Source organism: Diorhabda sublineata, chromosome X (genome assembly GCF_026230105.1).
Source record: "Diorhabda sublineata isolate icDioSubl1.1 chromosome X, icDioSubl1.1, whole genome shotgun sequence".
NCBI classification, from domain to species: Eukaryota; Metazoa; Arthropoda; class Insecta; order Coleoptera; family Chrysomelidae; genus Diorhabda; species Diorhabda sublineata.
This window is the reverse complement of record NC_079485.1, coordinates 10446656-10466179: the sequence shown is the minus strand read 5'-3', so window position 1 is coordinate 10466179 and position 19524 is coordinate 10446656. Positions and strand designations below refer to the sequence as shown.

At 30.1% G+C, this 19524-nt stretch overlaps 1 protein-coding gene across 1 annotated transcript in view; it reads left to right on the top strand.

The window, feature by feature from the left end:
- Positions 1–19524, top strand: part of LOC130451201 (semaphorin-1A-like) — a 233198-nt gene that overhangs the window by 124669 nt on the left and 89005 nt on the right. The window lies entirely within an intron of this gene.

Here is a 19524-nt window from a genome sequence, read left to right as displayed (position 1 = left end):
AGCTCACCTGTACTAAAAATTAAATGAAATGAAACAATTTTCATTAGACATTTTTCATTTTTCAATTCTACGCTACTTCTGATGTATTACAAATTACTGTTTTAAAACTCACAGTCGTCAACAATTTAAATATATTTGTAGTGAATAATTTGGGTCTGTACTCTGGTTAATATATGTTGAAAAAATTTCGCTTTTGATCTATTTGATTATTTTTCAACACTGTATGAATCTGGAATAATTTGTTTAAAACTCACGTGATTTTAATTTGATAAGACATTAAGCTTCTTTTTTAACATTTAGAGAAACACATGTTTGCATAAAAAGACATCCATAAAAATGAAACACCATAAGCAAAAGGCCCCTTTGCAGGCAATTGAACGGTGAAGCTACCTGTCATCATTGTAGGGTTTATGGCTCGACGAAGACAAATTTGAACCTGAATCTAGGGACAATTATTTCTATGAAAATATAGAGTATCGTTTCTGAACCAGCGCAACTTTTTTTCTTTGCGAAGATGAGCTGTTCTCGCAGTATGTCTGTTGTGAAACATACTATCAAACTATTTTACTGATTGATATAATTGAAGTTATATCGGACAGTAAGGCGAAAAACGGTATCATATGAAATAGCATCATAATTGGGGGAAATAAAAAAAGGTACAAAACACCATTGTGAAGAATATCATAAGTTAAAATGTGTGGCCGTTGAAAGTAACTGAAATAAATCAAAAAATTCGTTAAATATATTGGAAACTTCAATATATTGACATTATGGTCAAATACAATATAAGAAATATATATAAAAATAAAAAATTTTTAATTACATTAATAAATTAAGATTGTCGGTGATTTTGAATCGTATTAATTCTTGTAAAAATTTTAAATTCATAAGTTTCAAAATTCAATTCAAATTGACGTTGATAAAAATATTGATTCTGGTTACTATAGGAATTTTTATCAATTTTTAATTGGTTAGATTATGAATTTTTATAGGTTAAATAAGGATAAGCTGAAGTGAATGTTTAATATTGATTGGTTAATTTATGAATAACATTAAATTTCACTTGTATTTGTATTCACATCAACCAGAACGTATAATATGTAAGTATTATTAAGAAAGGTTTAAAAACATTCTTAATAACTACATACACTTAATAAATGAACAATCTATAATGAATATGAGAATTTTTTCGAACCCTACAAGCCAGTTGCGCTGCCCTGGTGTCAAATTTCTCTGATAATGATTAATATATCAAGCGTTGAAAAAATATGGGTTCTTCAAGTTGAGTCTGCTTGTACTCCACGTTTACAAAGGGCCGTAACCATAAAAGAGAACCACAGACAGTTGACAGATGCTGAAGAATTTTTTCCTCCCCTAATTATTTAGTTTGGCCTGTGTAAATAAAACTGAAATATAAGAGTTTCTATGAAACTTAATGGCCCAAAGAACAATATATGGTTTGTTTAGCAGTCGAATATGTATTAAGGATCTATAAACATACAGTTCATTTTCTGGTGAATTATTATTGAATATTGTTTATAAATTGTACTTCTATTTATTTTTATACTCTATAATAAATTATGTACATTATGTTCACGTAATAAGCAGCAGAGTAATTATACCATCATAAAATATCTAAAAAACAAAAAACAGGGCTGCAGCAGTATTAGTACCCCTAGAATTTATAAGTAAATTCCATAAACATACAACTTTCATAAAACGACATAAACCAAGATATTTCCAAAAAATATATGTCTTTGCGACCTTCAGAATTGATTAATAAACTTTATTTTATATATATCACAAGAATAAATGTACCAAACAACCAGATTGGGAAGATTCGGGAGTAGACATATTAGCAGTTGAATGACACGGCGGCGGGTAGAAATCTTCGATCTTCGCAGAAAGCTACATCGAAAATTCTCTTGAAAATAAAAAAGAAACGGGTAAAAAAATTTTTAATGTCGAAAGCCAAGAATTTGAAGATATGCCCAGAATAAAAATTTCTGCACTAGAGGAGCCAGGGCCCAAATCAATTTTCTCGATACTAGGGCGCCTTCAACCTCAAAAAGAGAAATTATGACGTCACAAATTTTGTGTAGCGAGGTTACAGTGAAAGAAAAAAATTACCAAATGTAAAAATTAATATCATTAACAATTTCACTTTAAATATTAATTTGAGTAATTAAATCAGTTTTCATGTTAGATTGTTAGGTAATGTAACTTAAGTTGTAAAATTTTGTCACAAATATATGTTTATAAATATGTTTTCAACACATTATTTTCTAGTCTTACCGTTCAGCTATATGATTTACATAATGCCCTTTTCAGAATCACTTTTATATGATTTTTGGCTCTTTTGTAAAATTTTCTATTTGTAAGTTGCGAAGTGCTAGAATTGAGCCGACTATATGTAATATATATTTAAGGAAAAGTATTTATCATTGTGATCGAAGATAAAATACTCGTACCTGAAGTACTCTTGCACACTCGTTGCAAAGAAGTATAACTTCGAGCACTTGTATCATAATTATTATATAGGCTCTACAGAAGAGTAGTGCTTAAATCTATCAATCGTACTCTAGAACTCAAGCTCACAATTTAGCTAACAAATTCCAGAGTCTTATATGACAAACCAGCACAGTTGCTTCCATGGAAAGGGAACACGTTTTTTCACACAGATTATACGCAAGCAGATATAAATAAGTGGGGTATTATGAGTTTCTGTTAGAAATTGACCTCTAAATTAAGAATGGTTTTGATATTGAACAAATACTGTATTGAAATGTTACTTTTTTGATTATAGTGCACCATATTATTCAGATTGGATCAAATATGTATAATAAAATATATTATTAATATTGACTCTCTTCCCTTGCTTTCTCTGATTTATAGACCTGATCGCTTGATATCTATCCCCCATCTTGGTTGTAAGCCCCGGATTCTATTATGTTTCTTGGAATCGAAGTTAACTTTATTGTTTTCCTTATTAGCGCCTTGCTTCTACACACCTGTGGCATTAAGATAAAATATATTCGTTGTCATCATTTGCGAACAATACACGTATGTACTGGTTACCATTTTTTTTTGTGCCCAACAGATATTTTTTCAAATATCCAGATCCCCAGTAGACTTGAGTAGGAATGGATATAAGTAATATACTTCGGCATAACCTCTTTTGATTTAATTTTTTTATCAGTTTTTTTCGACCATTTCGTGACTATTAGACCAAATATTACCCCAACTGTTTAAGCATATATAGCCCCGTAGACACAGCATATATGACGTTTCTGTACAAATCTATGTAAGCGCAAGTACCCAGTATAATGTGAATATAATTAATTTATATTGAAATTTAATTATTTGATTATTTTACTCTACGGTCGGCTACTTTCCATGTTTTTGCTTTTATCTCTCAATTATTATTGAATATTATTAGGTCGTTTTGTTTCGTAGGTAATAATTATATATTAACTTTTCTTCCACTATTTTATTCTTGTTATCTACCCTGTATCACTAATTAATTCGTTTTCGTCTGATGGATACACTATGTTTTCTATTTGGTTCGCTTCATTGAGTCTTTAGTGAAATTCTGTATATTTTCTTATTAAAATTTAGAAACAGTTTTGGTTTGGAGCACCAATTCTAGATAACCACCATAATTCGTTTGATAAACAATTTTTGAATGTGAAAAGTATCATTACTCATCTCAAACCCACATTGTTTAACATGTAACATCTTTCTACGTCTGTTTTTGTAGACTGGTAGGTACATAAAATTTTTATGGAATTACAAATGTCTTATTTACCTTCGAAGTATGAGAAACAATGTTTACCGACTGCATATGTTAATTTTTTATGATATGGTATGATATTCACTATCACTGCCTTGAATTTAATCCTCTCGTTTATTTACGTAGTTACGCCGAGCTTAAAACCAATAATTAATAGCAAGTGACATTTACGTAAGAGATTCGATCAATGAAGTAAATATAAATTAAATCAAAATTGTAATTAGATATATTTAAATTTTCTCTCTTCATCAGCTGTCGATTAAACTAATGAGAATATTGTAATATAATTAATAAATAAATATCAAATCAGATACTCTACAATAAATATTCATTAAAAGATGTGGTTCTTTTCAAAGATATGTTAGATTAGTGAAATCTGTCAATGTAAGTTTATCACGTTTTTATGATTTGATAGTGTTCAAAATTTTTTATGAAAAATCATATATGTCACATCTTTTGAAACGAATTTTATATCATATATATTTGACATCAAGCGAGATTTAATGTCTAGTGACTGATTCTGACAATAATATGTTACCTATTTATACATCTTTACTATATGTATATAAAATCAGTTACTCCCAAACTTTTTAGACTCTACAAACAACAATAAGATTGCATTCAGACAAAACTTCACAATTCGATGTGGCTTTATTAAAAGTAAAATGGAAACCAACCAACAAATCACTTAACATGATTTATGCAATTCCTTGTTTAAATTATTGTGATGAAAGATATATCGCTCATTCTAATCGGATTACCTCTCGCAAAAGTAACAGCAAACTATACCCTGACAGAAGCTCCCTTGCCGACCACGTTTCTATTATACGAATTATAATTCTGCTAAATTTACTGTACAAATGAAAATAACTACAAAAAAATGCATGCTTTCAGAACTACCATAAATTGTTCCAAATTATCAGTTATTAATAAAAAAAAATTGATTTAAATAACCTTAGTGCAATCCATGCATATCTTTTAGATTTTAAAAATTCAAATTTTGGAAATATTCATTGTTATCTGTACCCTCTACTAACAACTTCTTTCAAATGACATATTCAAGAAAAGGATAAACAGACTACAATCAATTAAAAAATAAAACTGAAACGAAACATCAAAACATAAAACATTTTACCTTACCATATAGAAAAGGACTCCTAACAATTATCGAATTATTTCAATAAATATAATATTAGTATAAGTCAGTCATAGAGGACATAATACATTATCCAAATATTTCACTAAATTAAAATCTAAAACACCAACTTGTCTTAAAATAATACTTAAAACACACAATAAACAATAGTCAAAGAATTGTTTATATTGTGATAATAACTGTGTATAAAGATGGAAACAATACAGTGTAACTGGGTCAGATCTAATATGTCCATTGTTTGTTTGGTGTTATTGGAATACATCTTATTATTTAAGAAATTGATAGTTCAGAATGTTAAGTAATTGTTTCTCAAACTTAAATTTAATATCCAGTTTAGTACATTTTCCTCTGCTATATCGCAAGCAATTCTACATAATCAACAAATTCAATTCAACGCGAACAAATGTTTTTGACAGCCAAATATTCATGCAATATTGAATGTATGCAAGTGGAACTAATGCCCAAGTATGCCTCAATCTGACGGTATGTCACATGACAATCTTGTAATATCAGTTTACTCACAGCATGTTTTCTGGTACAACAGCCGATTTTGGACAACCTCCAAGAAATTCATCTTGAAGCAAAGTACGACTACTATTGAATTTGGAAAATTAGCGAAACACTATGGCTCGGTATGGTGCTTCATCTCCAAAAGCGAAGCGAGTTGATCGGCACATTGCTGTTGGCTTAATCCACGTCGAAAGTCATAGAAAATCATCGCACAAAAATGTTAATTCCATTTGTTGACGAAAATAAATGTTTCAAGTCTGGGAACAACTCAAATAGCACTCATATGATAACACGTTCTGAGTAAGTTCATGGATAGTCTTTCTAAGCTCTTTTTAATCTATAACAATTACCCTTTATAGGAACATTCATATATAAATGACCAAGAATATTATTGGCGACATTCCTAAAGTCTACTATGCATGTTTCGTCATATCCTTTCATATTTAATGAAAAATGACTTTCCTAATTTTATCCCAAAAGCACTATAGTACAGATCTAATGTGATTATATTTGTTAAATTTGATGATTTTATCTAATATCTTCGATGATTTATTTTTTATTTGATATTAGCATCGATTGAAACAGTTATAATTTCCCATTCTTCAAATATCAATAATATAATCGGATTTACGACAAAAAAATTGGTTATTAACCACACATATTTTGTTACATTTAGTATTTGGTGCAATACCTATTCGGGGAATATTCTTTAATATATTTGTTTTCAACTCAAATTTATTATACTCATGGAGTTAAGTACTTGTGTCGTATTAACTCTGCAACTGCAAGGTAATATAATCTTTATGAACAAATGCTATTTAATGGCAGGGTAAAGGTATTGTTATTCAATTTAATTATATACTATATAATTCGCAAATATTGGCTGATGGCAAACAAAATGTATTATCTTCCAAACTGCGAATGGTAACTACATACATTCAGTTAGTTACTGAGAATTCATCATTTGAATAGCCCTTTTAATAGGAATCTTAAAAATTGTTTTTATTGTCACGCGTACCCCAAATGTGTTTTTTGATTATTTTGTATAAGCTATTGTTAATATAACTACCATTTCTCAAAAAGTCAATTTATTTAAAAAAATGTATTTTATGAAAAAATTATAGGCAAATATTAGCCTTGAAGACAAATTAAAAATAAGTAATTGTTAATAACTTGAATAGTATTCAAATCTTAATCATAAAAAAGTAAATAGAAAACGAGCTCATGTTCTTTCTATCTTAATTTTAGCAGAATTTTTATTGAGATATTGTATAGTAGCATGGAGAGGGAGTATTCTCAACTGAAAAATTATATAATGAATGAAATATACTTAACATAAATCTACTCTTTGCTTACCAATGTATAGTACCAATAAATTACGAGGAGAAATTCAACACTAAAAATACCCGATTAACTAGATCAATAACTAATATGAAAATTCATGAGTCACTTTTCAAAAAACAGTAAGTCAAAGATCATATGCATATGCATCCTATGCTCCATAATATTTTATACACTTACCAATACACCTCAGGTAAATAACGAAATTGCAAAAATTTAAAATTTCATACTTCTAAACTAAACAATTATACTCAAAAGTTTCGTCCTTTTTGTATACTATTCCTCAAGTGCGAATTGTCTCGCTCTAATATATTATTTTGTTTATGAATCGTCTCTAGTTCTTCGAATCTTATTACTATTTCTTCCACTTAGCGCTTGTGCTAAGGTTGCTTTGGTCTTGTAACATCGAGTACACACCTTACACCTAGGGTATTACTTGATTGGATGAGTATTCTGTAATTCCACAACACTTTTCGTACTATGTGTGCCGTACTCAGTATCACTGTTTTTCGCATTTGGAGGAGGTTGTATTATTCCGGGACTTCTTTGAGGGTGCTGGAAGTAACATTGGATATTAACCCAGTTGCTGCTATGATAATAGGTATTACTTTGGTTATAAGATTCCACATTCTCTGTATTTCTATCAGCAGATTTATATATTTCAGTAGCTTCTCAGCTTCTTTTAGTGTTATATTGTAGTCCGATGAGATCACTACATCTATAAATAGGCGTTGTCTTCTTTTCTTATCGTTTATTATTGAGTCTGGTTTGTTTGCTAGTATCTTCCTGTCTGTCTGTGTGTTTATTAATGGTTCCGGGTTATGCTGGTCCACTTCGTGTCTACTTCAATGTCGCATTCCTTACATTTATTCCAATGTAGTTGTTTTTCTTATTCATCGTCTCTAGTTCTTCGAATTTTATTATTATTGAAATATAATAATGTAATATATTATTCAATATCTACACAATATAAAATATAACAACACGCAAAGCATACTCCTGATTGAGGAAAACAGTACAGGCAGTACGTGTCTGTAAGTATTAATTCTTCAAGTATATACCAAAATTAATGTTACTCTACTATTGGAATAAATTGATTGAAATTTAAAACAAAAATCTATGCGAAAAATGGTTATAAAAAAACTTTTCAAAGTTCTGAAAAAATATAAGTAACTGTTAATATTGATATCGACAAGATGAAAAATTTATACGCCCATATCAACCAAACAACATAATACTTCTCACACTAAACGTATTAAAGTTCTAAGCCATTTTTTAAAGAATTTTTTTGTGTTAAGGACACACATTGACAACGTCTTTGTACTTATATATGGGAAGTAAACGATTTACCACCTCCCACGAAAAAAAAAACTTGTGAGGTTGGGTAGTTTTACTGATTTAAAACTAATGTAGACACCAGAAATACAATCAATCATCAGTCAGCAGGTTGTGAGGCATTCTGTTCTTATTCGAGAATTTACTCACAGGTATACCAGAATCAACTCTCAAGCACGTTTCGCGCAAATAATAACGTTGGGACAATGTGTGAGACCCAAAAATTTCAATTCCTCTAATTATTCATAATCATATACAGATAACTCCTCAAAAGTTTCTAAGTTATCTTATTAGACATTTTAATCCATATATCAAAGTGTTTGAATACCAATAATTACACAATAGTTATTTTTACTATGAATTCATAAAACAGGCAATTATCAGAAACAGCTCAGATTATGATATTTTTTTTTCTATGAAAACAATTAACAGGATATTAATGTAGAAAAAAATCATTTTCGACTTCATTTAAAAAACAATTGACTTAGTATAGTAGGAAAAATAATTATTTTTTTTTATTTAAGATGGTAATTATTCAAAAACATGTATACGTATATTCAATTCTGGTTTAGTTATAGTAAAAAGTTTCCCTAATCAACGAACGAACGAACGAAAAAAAATTGTTCTCCTCCGTCGTCTTAATTCTTAAATTAATTGAATAGCTGATATTCTGACTAATTGTAAGTGATTATTTCCATTGGGTTTATTGAACCTTATTAAACTAAATTTTACCTAGTTGTCATAAATAATATCAAAATATTCTAACATGCTTTTACAAGTCATTTGTGAAATAACCGATGAATTTTAAATGCGTAACGTTTGGTTGGAAAAATTTTTTTGGGAATAATGAATGTCTTGTGATTAGTTCGTGATCACTCTAGGTTAATTGTCTTTCGTTTGGTGTCTCAGAGTTTTGACCATAAATGTCTTTCAGTTGATTTTGAAGCTGCCTCTGATAATTTCCAAGAAAAAAACGCGAATTTTACTGAGCGGGGCACTCAATCTTCGTATGAGTAAAGTAGTAATAATGTACCTGGCGATATTATTGAAAGTAGATATAGTCGTATGATGATAGTGATTTTGATGTTAAATATATTAGGTTTGTTCCAACCTGCTTGTCTTGGTCGAACGGTTATTGGAAGCGTTTATAGATATTTTCTGCGCAATATCCGGCTATGCACGGCTCTTGTAACAGTTCTTGTTACCAATTAAGTATGGAAAATACCTTCCCGAATACGATCCACGAACGATACCTAAGTCGGTTGAAACGCAAAACAGAATCATTCATATAATGGTAACTGCTCAGTTGAAACACTTAATCTCTATTGCGCAGAATCGTCACTGTACCAAAGACGGTTTTTTGATGGGCCGGAACGAACCTATTAAATATTGTGAAATTAATCCAAACAACGGCAAGCAATCAGAGAATGTTCCTTTGAACAGGTGAGCAACTAAGTTCATTCAAAACCATAGTGAGCGAACTCCCATATTTTCACAAACTAACCAGTAGTTAAAAATGAAATTAAAACATTAAAATCTCTCTATAGTTGATCCAAATAGAGCAAAGAAATATAAGGAGTTATATAAAACTGATTTAAAGTACTTCAATGAAAGTAAAGAAAATTCCGTATGTCCTTCAAGAACCATATTTCACGATAAACTGTTATTAAAGCGTCTCGAGTAACAAAGGGTCAAGCCGGAACTAGTTCAAACATTCACCGTATTTTTTTGATCACACCCTCTATCTAAAGAAGAAGCAATTTTAAATTAGAATGGATTAATCTGGACTCAATACTATCAGTTAATGGTGATGTATCTAGCTAATATTCTTACGATCTTTTCCACTAAATGCTGCGTTGTCATGACGTCCTCTTGTTAATTTCCAAACATTTCATCGTCATAAGCTGCAAAATAATGGAACGCAAAGATTGTTTATAGGACAGGCAGAAGTACATCGACAGTAATAGAGCAATGCGTATGAAACGCTGATAGCCACGGAAACCCTCGGGCTATCGCGATAATTATCAGATTTGACGGAGATTTCTGCCCATCTCCTATGTTTTTTCCATCTTTTGTCTACTTCTTTCATGATTTCAATAGTATTGATCATCTTTTATACATCTCACTTGGTTAAATGGATGAAGTCAGTATATTCTTCCAGATTCATTCTCTAAAATGTACTTATATAATAAACAGGACTTCTTCGATCAATCCTATACAAGGAATTTCACTATAATGAACACCGTGCCTGACATGAGAGATTTAAAGGACGACATGTAAACTCACTCCCAATAGTTATCTAATAAGCGGGACTGAGTCCTTATCACTTTACAACTCATGTGCACGAGGCGTAAATTTCCATGATGTTGAAGGAGCTATGAAAGTTCATCATTAATCACTTGATTCAGCTAATATTTCTTGTGTGTTAAAAAAAATAGAACCAGATTTGTAATGTAATATGATTGTTGGCGTTTAGTTTTTAACTCTTGTCGTATGTTTATGAACTACTTATTCAGTTAAACATGTAAAACGATTAATTATAACTTGTGAAAAAACAAATAATTGTATGATATGCATGACTGAATGAGAGTCACTTTCAATATAAATGAGACTAATTAAAAATTGTTTAAGAAAGCTATAGCATATAATCTGTATGTTTCATTCCAAACATTCTTTTAGCTACTAAACTGTATCAATTGATTGAAAGTTAAATTTCATCTGATTGTCTGAAAAAAAATTAATTTTACAAAGAATAATACCATAGTCCATATCCATAAATTAAAGAATACGTTTTAGATTATTAAATTACCATGAATTTAATCCAATTATTCTTTATATCACATACCTAGTGTGAGGTATGAAATAAAAATTCATGTGGTAAAAACAGTTTAGTATATTTCCAAACGACATATCTACTTTCTTCTACACAATAACCAATTCTCTCTAAATTGGAAATACACTGCTTCAACTCATGCTTTGGAAAGATAAAATCAGATAAACCACTAGAATACCCATAACGAAGAAAAATATTAAAGACTATTCTCAACGTTTTGAACTCAAAATTTATTAAATATCAACATGAAACTGAATGTTTCTATTGTGAGTCCCGCTTCGACAATACTTACAACTTTTGATGCCTAGCTTTTGTACATATACTTTAGAAACCAAGGATCAAAAAAATCAGAGGTATTTCAAGGAAAAGTGGATTAGTCTTATATTCTTCTGTTATATACCCACGATATTATTTCGTATCGAATTTATTTCATTTGGCTGATACATATTGCATAGTACTTGTACTTGTTTAAGAAGCTCATCCCGCATGTTTTGCAGAATATATTTTAAAGATACTACATTGGTATTGGATTAAGTAAATACTGTATCCGGCTTACTATTATATGTAGTTGTTTCTCGATTGGAGGTCATAGCTGTTTCCATGATGATTGGGTAAATTCTGTTGAAACAGAGCTTCATTCGTAGATTCAGTCAGGAAGGAAACCCAATTCCTCTATATTATCTTAAAAATGCTAAAACCACTACAGATTTGTCGATATGGCTAACAAACCGCTTTTTGAATTTATCTAGCCACCTATCATCGACTGCTTTTACTCTTTAAATTTCTCCAGCATCTGTTTAAAACATTGTCGAATTAACCATATATATATATAGAGTAGTAACTTGAAAATTATAGAGTATACTCGAGAAATAATATTTTTTTTATATTTATTGTCGCATCAACTTCAAAAGTTATTAGCGATATGTCAGTTGTTCACAATTTACGATACAGTTGAGTGTCTTTTAGATATTTGATTAAGTTTGTGGTGGTTACAATTATTGCTAAGTAGAGAAATTATGGTGTTTGGAAAGTTGTTAGTTAGTCTTTCGCTTTTGATTTAATTTCAATCAAAAATAAAATTTGTGAGCTGAAGAAACATTAATTAATGACGTCAGCTACTCAATTATCCGCACATTACTTCCATAAGTTGAAAAGAGCCTAGCCACGAAAAATCATAATCAAAACCGACAATCTCTCTTCAAAGTATACGATCCAAATTAATCTTGATTCATCTGTAATGTCTGATGGAGAGTAGTTGAGTATTTGAAGAAGAAACTGAAAAAAAAAACTATTTCGTATGATGAAAATACAACCTTGAAAAACTAAATTACATAATATACATCTTCAACATCTCGCGGAAGATTTACGCTCAGAAGTAAAAAGATTCTCATCTAAATTTATAATAATTGAAATTTATATTTCCTAAAAATGTATGTATGTATAACTTTATATGTATTTATACGTATAGGGTTTAATGTATTCAGTAAGCTGAGAATTTACAATTACTCTTTATGTTACATTAAGAATTGACTAAATTACAGAGGTCTAGAACCGGTTTGCTGCTGGAATAAAATTATTATTCTTTCACACAAAATGCGCTCTGAATTATTTTCAAGGAGATAATATAAAAAATGACAACCAGTGGTTATTTATTTATAAGCAATTACAACTGACCATTATCAATTAATAAATGTACATAAACCTGGTTGATTCTGTTGATTGCATGTCTTTGTAACGTGATAAGAGTTCTTATTTTGATACGTGCCTAGTGGTCCTTAACAAACGTGTTGACAGTGGCTACAACCTATAACAGCATACTAAATAGTGTATACATTATTGATGTAGCGTTTTTCATTCCTTTACTGCATGAACAAAGCTTATTTTCCATCAAAACTATCAGCCGTGATCGGAAATTCAAACGTTATTTAACATCATAACCTCAAATTGATTACAGCGGTAAAATTCTTTTATAAATACAAACGGCCAACGAGGTCTAATATTTCCAGAGTTTTAATCACACGAAGAACAATATTTTAGTATTTTTCTAGTGTTTAAGAATTTTAAATTAGGGCAGCTTAAATCGAATGATCTTGGAGTATAATAAATTATATTATTATATTATATATAAAAATAAATTCCTTGTGTCTTGAATTAGACGGATTTGAATGATCTACAATTACGTAAGTTTAGAATATCGTAACTGTTGTTAATAGAATATCAAAAAATGTACTCGTGTACTTTTTTTTAAATTGGTAGTTAATTTGTAGGTATGGCAAAATCTTGTACAGGCTTTTCCTCTATATATTCACCCTTTCACCTTATTACAAATAGACATACATAAATATATTTTTTTTAAAAACACACTTGATTCGTCTAAAACTTCTAGAAAGTTTCACACAGTTATACCTATCTATTTAGAAAAGTATTTTTACCTGGAAATGTACGCTACTTTCTGTTTTTACTGTTATTCACAGAAAATAATATTTCAAATAATGAGCATTTGTGTTATATTTGGTTGATTAATAATTAATTGTATTGAATATTAAACGTGTGCTAAGTAGTTACCAATGCAGTTTTTTATTTTATCCAAGCCTCTCACACTGATTATAGGTGGCTCTTCAAATTGGAAACACCTGAGATCAGGAGACATAGAGATACACACATTTTGAAAAAGCTGCATTTCCAAAGTTGTGCACCCTATATATTTCGTTTTTTATGGTATGATTTAGAAAATTGATTTATCTTCTTAATCAAAATTAACGTGAGGGACAAATTATAGTGAAACATCTGTTATAAAAAAATACACCTTTACTGCCACTCTGTGACGATATTAAGCTATATCAGCCCGGTTTCACCGATGATTTTGTTATATATCAACAATTTCTTTATTGTTGTTGACTCACGGTACGATTTAATTATGTGTCTTCTCCTGTCATGTTCTTTACTTCTGTCTAGTTCCTTCTCGGTTTTTATTTCTTGCTTTTGATTGTCCTTTATCTCATATTGTTAGTGCCCATATTTTTCAAATCCATATACGTGAAGAAACTACCTTAGCATTCTTTATTCCAATTCAAATTGTGTTGGTTATACATTTGGAGTATTTTATAGTGTTGTTATCTATTTTTCGCCAGAATTGCATTTCAACGCTTTCTCTTCTACTTTTTCCACTCCAAATCACGGTTTATGTATTGGATCCATTTGTTAGAATGGAAATTGCTACTTTTCTCCGTGACTATTTTGTCTGTTGAAGTGTTTTTGTTGTTAGAATCTGTTTTTTTATTCCTATACAAGGACTGATTAACGAGTAGTACGTGAATTTGAATTATCTGCCCCTTAACTGAAAAGGCAACACTGCTGACATAATGCGTCATTTTTCGTAAGCATTATTTTCCAAAAAGATAAAACCATCTCTCAAACTAACATCTAATTTGATATATGAGACAATACAGTTTACTTTATTTTGTTATGGCCGTACAAACATGGAAGATTCCAAATTTTCTGAACATTCAATTGAGGTCTTTACAAACAATTGACTTCTTGTCTATTGTTGACCTCATATCAATATTCAATGATCACTTGGTCAATCCTCTGACATTTTTGTGTCTGGTGTACAAGATTTTGTGCTGTTTTGTAATCGTAAACGGAACTTGTATCAACCACAACATATCAGAGACCAAATGGCAGTGAAAACAGTGAGTTTCTCGGGGTACAAAGAAAACCGTTTTTAGGATGCACTAGTATAATCCAAATTGACTACCTAATAAAACAAGCAAGATTATTCCTACGTATTGGGTACATTTAATGAAAATGGAATCAAATACACATGTATTTAAAAAAATAAGTTATTAATAATCAAAATATTTAATTACATTTTGTTCACCCTTGTTAGATTCTCTAGCCATTGTAATGTCTTGGTGTGATTTACATTTCCTCTAACACCTTATGTTAGGTCTATTGACCACGTTGTTTGTTGTGCCTTGCTAATAGCAGTTTTTCTAATAACTAATTTGGATGAGTTTCTATAGTTTTATCATTTTTTCTTTAATAACTTGTATTGTTGGTACACCTATACCTATATTCGATACATACAATGGGGCATCCATTATTTGTCAGAGTACCTTAGAATCAAATATCTTGATGATTTGTACTTTGATTTTGTTGCTTAGCCCCATAGTTCGACTCCATGAGTCCATATAGGTTCAATGATCTTTTTCCTAAATTACTACTTCTTTCTTCTCTTTCTAAGGATACTTCACATTTTCTACTTATCAGCCAGCGCAGTCCTTTTGGTTTTTTGTCAAGTTGATTTTTTTACTGACATGCTGCTTCCAATGGAGTCTTTTATTCTAGTGGAATCCTAGGTATTTGAGACTGGTATTTGTTTATTGTTAGATGTGACTATTGGACATGTATGCTTGAAAACGTGAATTGTATGTGTTTTGATTTGCTTTAATTATCTTTCATCCTCCATTTTTGTAGCAATTGTTTTAATCCACTTAAGTAATCTTGGATTCCAGATACTATTTGTGGGCTTTCATAAGTAGAAAGGATGGTAGTGTCATCAGCAGATATTCCTGTTGTTGTATATTGTGTTTCCGGTATACCTGACGTATACAATATATAAAGTATAGGATAATGTACGTTTCCCCGTGGTACCCCTGATGCAATTGTTAAATAATCAGACTATTCTTCGTTGACTTTTATTTGGAAGATTTTATTAGTTAGATACAATTTGAGAATATAGAATTAAGTTGATAATAGGAATGAAGATCTCTTAAGCTTCTGAGTCCAATATCATTAGGACAGTTAATGATAATATTGTCACTCAATTGCTTATTCCCCATTATTATCTAATAAAAAATGTTGCACATTAGCAAAAATAGCCATTCGTTCAGAGAAAACGATAAAATTATCAATATCCATATGTAAAATATGGAAAATGTAGTTTCCCGGACGTTTATGAAATAGCTTTATCTTTATATAAACAGTGATTCAGTTTATCGAAATATATCATGCATTTTTCATAAGGAAATTGATGTAGGTACAGTCTATTTGGAACATTCAATACAAATGATAAATTTTATCAAAATTATAATTTTTCATCTTCAAACAAACGATGCTGATTAAATAATGTTACTATTAATTAGATTTCAAAGCAATTTGAAGTGTTTCGATTGCTTATTAATCTTGATAACCCGACAAGTTCATAGGTTTCATACCAGAGTAACTAAAAGAATTAAATAAGATGTTGCTACTGATTACATACTATACAAAGTTCGTTACGTTCTATTCGTTGTACAGAACCATTGTAAGCAAATGAAATAGTTGCCGTTGCACAATCGCAACTATGCTATGGCCATATAGATCGGAAATTGTGAATTATGCGTTTAACATATTTTGGATTATGTACTGTTAATAATAGCAATTTTATAATAAGTTAAAATTAGATTCAATGAAAAAATACTCCAGAATTCATATTTTTTGTAAGCGGGAAGTGGTGAATATTCGCAGAAGCAATATATTTGATATGAAATTAAAAATATATGGAACACTTCAAAAATTTTGTCAAAACTTCTGATAAATTCACTATTATAAATTTATCGGCTCTTGCACCTGAAGAGATGGAGAGATTTATAAGCAGAATGCAGTAAATGCAATGAAAAATAAAATTTTGGTGAAATTTGTTTAAGAAGTAATAAAAAAAGTAAAGTTGACTCAAAATAAGAAAAGCTGAAACTATAGAAGAAGAAACAAAAAAAATAGTATAGTAGTTAAACGTATACAACAAATTTGAATGGGTCTTAAGAAAGATCACCATTTCGACAACCACATATACAATCAATTTTTAAATTTGAAACAATGAATGTACATTTTCTGAACGTCAATAGGTATCTTATAAAATTCGTATCTCTAATTATTTTGTAGTATTAAACACAAATTGCAAAACAAACATAATTTATTATTATATATAAATGTTTAAGAATGGAATACCGTTATATAGGAAATTATGTAGATGCTTCCCTTCCCATCGAGGTATTATTTATTGTAATCTGAATACCCGTATGCAATTTACTAAAAATATACATTTTCCTGCTAGTTTTTATCAATTTAGCATGCTTCTATTTATAGGTCTTCCAACTCTCACATCTTCTGCTGGTCATATTTCAACATTATAGACAACTTATTAATATTGATTTCGCGAAATTCGGATAGTTATTTTTTATTTTCATGACTGTGTATATAAAGAAAATGGGGCTCGCGTTGTTGTTATGTTTATCCTCTTAATTGATCGGATTCTATTCTTAGTCTGATAATTCGTGTAGGGACTCTGATGAATAGTTTGTCACATTGATTTGTGATGGGGATAGTCCCGAGTATCCAAATAAAAAAACAATTTGAATTTCATTAGTTACATTTTTCTTTTCTTCCATCACTTTTGTATTTGTTTGTTTATCTAGCCATTCATCTATGCCATAATTATTCCTTCGTATCCCATCATTCATCTCACCAATTACAATTACATTGTTATTATATGACATATCAAGTAAGTTGGAATTTCTGGAACCATTGGCGATCTTCATACTGAATACACTGTTTGCACCACCACCACACCAACACCCATAATTATACTGTCTGACGCGCGTTTCGATAACCAAGTTATCGTCTTCAGAGATTGAAGGTAATGTGAGTGTTTTTCAGTGCTTGTTGATAGTAAGATTCGGGTTGTGAAAATCCGAATCATCGTAGATATGCGATTATGGATTGGTCCACATTTCTGGTGGTTGAAAGAAGAGTTCGCGCCGTTAATATAATAGTTATTATTACTGGTGATATGTCAAGTGCTAGAGTTGGATGTAGGTTATTTTTCTTCGGGAAAGATATTAGATCTTTAGAAGAGAATATAGCTTCTTCTCAGATGTAAACTATTGAGGATGTGTCTCCAAGCTCACAGTTTGGGTTTACAAAGGAACTGCACTAGAGAGTGATGATAGATTATTGAAAGTATTAGTGCAAAATGAAGTTTCTTTTGTTAGATTGAGTTTTGCGCCCAAGAAGGTGAATTATTTCCGAAAATAGAAGAATTATCTAAGAATTTACTAACAAACCATTAGACCTCGGAGGGAGAGTGAATTTTTTTTTGTGATGGGGAGGATTGTCTTGAGACTTACCAACTACGCAATTAAAGCGACTGACTGTATATGATCGGAACAGTTCATTTATCATCTTGTTTTCATTTGAAATTGATAAAATTGTTGCTAGTTATATATTGAAAACCTTATAGCCGTTTTTCTAGCTGTTGATCATTTACCGTAAAATGCTGAATATGACTCGTTCAATAAAATTTTTCTTTAAATAGACTTATAGTTTGTAAGAATTTCCACTAGTTTCAGCCTGAAATTCAATGGAGCAATTTGTGTAAACTATAGGAGAAACGTACATTCCTCCGTTTGTTTTGACTGGGATAATATTCTCTATATAGTAGTCTCATGTGGTTGGTGGTCTTCATCTGGACTTTTTATCGTGTGTTCTTATATTCCAAATATTTTTTAGCCATATCATTTCACTTTAGGGTTTCAACTTTTTCTAGTATCGATTTGGCGTTTAGCTTTTTCCTTTGCAAATTTTTCACGGATTTATTCAAATATTCCGTTTATATTTGAACAACTATAAATCGAGCTCTTCGTATTAAAAACTGATCATAAGAGTACAAGATTTCATTTATTATTAGAAACGCCCTTCCTCAAAAGAAGTTTTGACAAAAACCCATATACAACTGAAATATGTATAACATTCAAGTGATACCTCGGCGTCGTATATTTAGTCAGACTTTGATCCTTAATCCACATAATTCCATTTTTAGTTGTACGTTGTATTCTAAGATTCTACGTGCAATTGAAGAAATGAATTTTTTGTACATCACTAATCTTGTGAAAACTATATTTTTCTACTATTCAAAATAAAATGTGGTTCAAATGATAACGTAGATTCTACCCTATTATTTCCGAAATAAAATCTATTACGACTACATATCACAAGGTATATAAATAATAAAAAAAATCCTGAGTAATACTATAGTTAAGTTATCCAAAACAACCCTCTTCACAGCGGCGCATCATAATTAATTACTTATTTATTATTATGAATATGTTTAGTCTGTCTGTAAGTTTTATAGATTCCATTTCAACCCCATTGAAGTATCGTCTTCAGTTAATTATTGTTAATGTGAGAATAATGAACCATAAATATATTTATCTAATTTTATAATTATTTTGGTATAAGATAAGAACTAATATATAAAGAAACCTAATATTATGTTACTAATATTTTGTTCATTTAACTGATATTCGTCTAGTACGTTAGTCAGATTAGTGTAACTATTTGTAACTTTAAATTATTCAATTATCAGTTTGCTAAATAAATTGTTTTTAAAAAAGCAAGTTGGTGAATTGAGTTATTTAATTCTATCATGCGTGTCTATCTTTCATTGCCATGGCTTGTTTCCTCAGTGTCTTGCTTGGTTATGACCCGATCATCGAATACGAGTAGAATACGGAA